Source organism: Chelonia mydas, chromosome 13 (genome assembly GCF_015237465.2).
Source record: "Chelonia mydas isolate rCheMyd1 chromosome 13, rCheMyd1.pri.v2, whole genome shotgun sequence".
NCBI classification, from domain to species: Eukaryota; Metazoa; Chordata; order Testudines; family Cheloniidae; genus Chelonia; species Chelonia mydas.
In genome coordinates, this window is record NC_051253.2 from 4,950,705 (window position 1) to 4,955,616 (window position 4,912).

Here is a 4,912-nt window from a genome sequence, read left to right on the forward strand (position 1 = left end):
CTTACTAGTGAATATGCGTCCGGACACAGTCTTTATACGGCTCAAGACTCCCATCTAGAGGAATTTCGGAGACATTGACACTACACTCACAGACCCCAGAGTGGCAGGCCCACGACCGCTGGCTGGGAATTGTTTGACAGTGTTTTTTCACTGGAAAATGTCCGTTTGTAGAAAGAGAAACTTTTCATGGGACTGGATCAGTTTTGAAAAACCTTTGGTGGGGAAATGGTTTCTCGAGTCCAGGACAGAGTTCCGGGCAAAATCGGAAAGAGGGAGAGAGCCTGTCCCCGCCACATTCTTTTTGCAAAAACCTTTGAAAGATCTCAGGTTCGTCCTGATGCAGAGCAGGAATAATTTTCAAAATCTTGAACATCTTCATGAGACAGGAAAACGTTTCCTGCCCAGATTTACCCAAGGGTCAACTCTGGGTTTAGCTTAAGCTGGCCTTGCCATTAACTAATTCTGGAAGGTACATTTGATGCATTATTCTACCAGAAAAAATCCTGCCCATCCGATTGCCTTGACCGTTAGAGGTTCGGGTGCTTCTGTGCTTGGTATTTGAAAACCAAGTGTTGCTGCATGCATGGGGGAATTTGCCTTATATGGATGGCCTTAACACTCTAACCTAACACATTAGTGTACATAAAGACACTTTGCTTCCAGACATCTTGAGCCTAATTTTCAAAGCGCCACAAGATTAGAGCCAGAGGAAAAAATAAGGTGGGTGCAATTAATGCATATGCAAAGCAAATCAGGTATTGGCATATGCAAAAGTCCAGTTAGTAGCCTATCACACTATTTGCATCCACAAACACCTCATTTGTCCTTGCAGATGTCATAAATACATATTCAAACTAAGTGTGCAATAGTGCACACATTGCGGCATGCATCTGATGGGACAAAAATGAACCCGAGTATGTTTTGTTGCTTTATCAGTTTACCAAATTCTTTTTATTATTTTTAAAAAAGCAAGTAGGTAGTTTTTTTAACGAAGGACCAGATTTTTCACCAAAATTAGTTGCACAAAAGATACACGCAAAATGTGTGTGCAATCATACACCTAGCTGATGTGTGTATTTATTGCAGTTGTGTGGAAACTGGGAGATTGCTCGTGCAAAAGGCCCATGAAGGACATCTGAGGGTGCAATCATCCAATTTGCGTGCACAGTCACAGTAACTGCATGCAAACCAGGCATGCAATTGTTCTGCAGGTAAACAGGCTCTGTCAATGAAGCCCTGTATGTCTGAAACTAAATTTATCAGTTCAGTCCAGGGAAAAAAACTAATGAAGAGATCCAAAGGAAATGAACATCTGTGTGACCATGTGAGAAAGAAGCAATCTACCCCAGCCATATGTCTGGGACCCTTCCTTCATGACAACTCCTGTTTCCGAGAGAGCATTTTTAACTTGACCTGCATCCATTTCACTAACACTTGCAAAGAAGAAAGGAAAAAGAATATAGCCAAGGTAAGGAAAATATATATGCCCAGAAATAGCAAGTAAAGGGTTCACATATCGTACATGACAAGAAGACGAGAACCGATGAGGCCAAACTCTGGAGTCATTAGTCGGTTTTTATTTCGTCAACGCTCGGCGCCATGGACTTTTCATTGCCATTTTGGTTTAACAGAAGCCATTGGCATCAGCTTTTTCTATTTTTATAGCTCAGAAGACCTCTGTGGTCTGATAAGCCGCGGCAGCATTTGTTGTTATTCCTATAGATGATGTCATGAATAAATCAAGGTTGCCTGTGGCTCTGTTCACCTCCATAGGGACATTTCTGGGGCAACAAATCGTGTTTTCCTTGTAGAAGCACCTAGCCAGAACTGCTTCAGTTTTTGGTAAAGGCAGCGCAGTCACGCTGCCAGCCTGCGAGGCAGAAAGGAGAGGTTTTAGACACGCTCCAGGTGTAGAATATCAATGAGAAGCTGCGGCAGTGCTTTGTTACTGTGCGATATTACATGCACGCTGGCACCCGGAATCTTTTCTGTTGATCTGTTGCTCAGAAACACGGCTGTATCCTCCGAACCACATCAAAGAGCCGTCATCCTAGCCCGTCGTTACACAGATGGCAGGACGAGGTTTGGGAATGACAGCAACGCTATCTGTGTTAACCACCTGAACGCTGCTGAACATGCCGGTTAGAACACCCGCACTGCTGCACATAGACGGCTACACATAGTGGATAGACCTGAACGCTTCATTGCCTTCAATGGACTAGGATGGATACTGGTCGCACTATAAAGGGGGTGAGTGAAGCAGCAGCCATGGGGTCAACCTACCTATAAAAACACAGCAGCAGCTCCTGCTGCCTCTCTAGCGCCATCAGCTGACTGTGCCATATCAATTCCTACAGAGCAGCTTGGCTAAGTGATGTCTAGGCTGTAAATATGCAGGAGTAGCTAAAACGGCCGGGGGGGAGGGGAGAGGGGGGAATCAGAGATGGTCTTTTTCTGGTGGAAGACGAGTTGTCAGTTTCAGGTGAGGGTCGTTACTCTTTCCTTATGCAGGCAGAATCCCTGATCCCTTAGAGGTCAGGATGGGAAGGCAGGAGTGGAGGCATGCTCCCACTGTTGGGTGACATTCCCCCGTCTCTCCCAGTAGCAGGAGGCAGCATCAGATGAACAGACAAAATCAAATCTAGGACCAGGCTGTTGAAATTCAAGAAGCCCCATGGCATGAGATTCTCTAAGCATGACACCCATAACTTGGAGCACAAAGAGAAAAGAAGGGACACCAAACAAAGCCAAAGCCCAGCCAGTGAAACCCTTTTTGGTTTACACTGGGTCTCCTACTTCTCAATCCATGGAAAATGACCAGGCTGTTCACAGCCATCCTGCCAACGTTTCTAGTACGTTTTCTAACCCAAACAATCTTCGCTCAACAACAAGAAAACCTTGAGCAGTCTCAAAGCATATCATCACAAATCCCGTTTTTTAAACAAAGCTCCATCAAGGTCCCAGCATGAACCGTGGTTATTAACATGGCTTTGACTAAACGATTTTCAGCTTTTCCCCCAAAGTTCTAGGCTCCCTGTTTCATAAATCTGCTACAGTCACTCTCCTGGAGGGAGGCCAGGTTGGTTGGTCCATTGCCACAACACCCCCTCCTGTGGCGCTGCTGAGTTGTGGAGGAAGGAGACAACATAGGAGCTAACCAAGCTCCTTTTCTTATTCAGCCTGCTGATTCCTTTGTCCCGCCTAAGGTCTGCGCACCATCCAATCACACACTTTAAAAGGCCACTTCCAGCATGCACTTGTTGTATGGTGTTTCTGCACCAAGGCTTGATTGCCTGAGTCCTTGTCTATACTAAAGTCACACAGGTTTAGCTAAATTGTTTTGTTTCTAAATCAATTTAGTTAAAATTGTGCAACACCCAGCATGGTCACTCTTACACCGATTAAAGCCTAGAGAATAGTAACGTTCGAATTAAGTGTAATCAACATAAACTAGGGTAAAATTGAATTAAGACCATCCACACTGATGGTTTTGCAGCAGTTTTACTAAAGCAATTAAAAACACATCTTTAGTTAAATCAGGGCAATTCTGAATACAAGCAAGGCCTGAGAAGTGCCCCTGTCTACACTCAGGGTTATAGAGAATCACAAACCTAATATGAGTCAATCTAAATAATATGGTTGCAAAAAAAAAAAAAAAAAAGAAGCAAACATCATTCTGGGCCATATTAGCAGAAAGTGCTGTAAGCAAGACATAAGAAGTAATTCTTCCATTCTACTCAGCATTGATGAGGCCTCAAGTGGACTACAGTGTCCAGTTCTGGGTACCACATGTTGCAAAAGATGTGGACAAACTGGAGAAAACCCAGAGGAAAGCAATAAAAATGATTAAAGGTCTAGAAAACATGACCTGGGGGGAAAGATTGGAAATATTGGGTTTGTTTAGTCCAGAGAAGAGAGGACTGAGGGGGGACATGATAACCGTTTTCAAAGATGTAAAAGGTTATTGTAAAGAGGAGAGTGATAGAGTGTTCTCCGTATTCACTGAGGACAGGAGAAGAAGTAATGGGTTTAAAATGCAGCCAGGGAGATTTAGGCTGGACGCTAGAAAAAACTTGCTAAATTAAGGACCGGAGGCTGTGGAATCTCTGTCACTGGAGATTTTTAAGAACAGGTTAGACAAACACCTGTCAGGGATAATACTTTATCCTGATAATCGGGACATCTGGTCACCCTAGCTGGCATACAGCCACTGCAGTTATTAAATCGCTTGTGTGGGTGCACAGTTGGCTCCGTGTGTCGGCGGCTCGCATCCTCACCAGGAGCGTCCTGTGAGCGTGCGGCATTGTGGGACGGCTCCTGGAGGCCGGTAATGGCTGGCGTAAGCAATGCAGCGCCTGCTCTGACGCTGCATGGACCTAACTGCATGGCCCGGGACGCCGCGCCAGTCGGGGAGGCAGTGTTACTGAATCGGCGCAGAGAGGCACTCACGCCAGCAGGAGACGAATTTAAGTGAAGACCCTCCCGCGGCAGCTTACGGCGACCTAGGCCTGTAGTAGAGGCCGGGCCTCCGGCTCAGTTTACCGCCTTTCCTTTATTTCCCCTCCTCTTGTCTTTTCCTTCCTTTTCCACTCCCATTTGATTTTCTCTCTTGATCCTTCTTCCTTCTCCCCTGTTCTCTCGTTTGTTCCCTCCCTCCATCTCCCCCTCTTTTCCTCCCCTCCCGCATCACTCAGCCCCCCCCCCCCCCAAAACAGCTGTAGCTCCAGCCACCCATGCCGGTCCGTTCTCAGCCTGCCTCTGCGGTGACTGCTGGGGCTTGTAGTCCCCGCCTCGCCAGAAGCGCACGGGGACGAGGGCGAACGTGGACTACAAATCCCACAATGCCCCGCGGAGGGGGCGGGGGAGCGTGCCGGCGCACTGCCCTCTGCTGGGCTGTAGTCCCAGCGCGTCG